The sequence below is a fragment of the Frankliniella occidentalis genome, unplaced genomic scaffold, assembly GCF_000697945.3.
Source record: "Frankliniella occidentalis isolate FOCC.00 unplaced genomic scaffold, Focc_3.1 Scaffold129, whole genome shotgun sequence".
NCBI lineage: Eukaryota > Metazoa > Arthropoda > Insecta > Thysanoptera > Thripidae > Frankliniella > Frankliniella occidentalis.
The window spans coordinates 306,919-307,352 of NW_026267256.1; the positions used below are offsets into that span (position 1 = coordinate 306,919).

The 434-nt window shown below is 38.7% G+C and overlaps 1 protein-coding gene across 1 annotated transcript in view; it reads right to left on the bottom strand.

Moving 5' to 3' along the window:
* The window catches only part of LOC113213264 (uncharacterized), a 3,116-nt gene that overhangs the window by 2,244 nt on the left and 438 nt on the right, over positions 1 to 434 (bottom strand). The gene's annotated exons all lie outside the window — the stretch shown is intronic.

Here is a 434-nt window from a genome sequence, read left to right on the forward strand (position 1 = left end):
AAAGATTTGCGCCACGACTCAGGTGCGAGCTGATTTACAAAGCGGCACTGCTCCCTGACAGTGTACTGTACGTATCGATTTCCTCTCACAACTACACCCAGAAAAATAGTTTCTTGGGCCAAGTATATTTGTACTCGGGTTTGCACAAGTTCAATTTTCTCTTCAAAGAATGCAAAACTGTCATTGAAATAAGATCACTCATATTCAAACAAGTAAATTGTTTTTATTCGAATAAAATTTTTGCACTGTAAAAAAAATGAACTTGTGCAAACCCGAGTACAAATCTACTTGAAACAAGAGCAATTAACTTAAAACAAGAAAGGATTTTTCTGGGTGTAATTGGATATTGCCACAACCTGACTACAGCAAATATTTTCGACGTTGCGGAACGCTTTTCGGAGGAGCATCTGCTCTTTTGCACAAGAGCGACACGC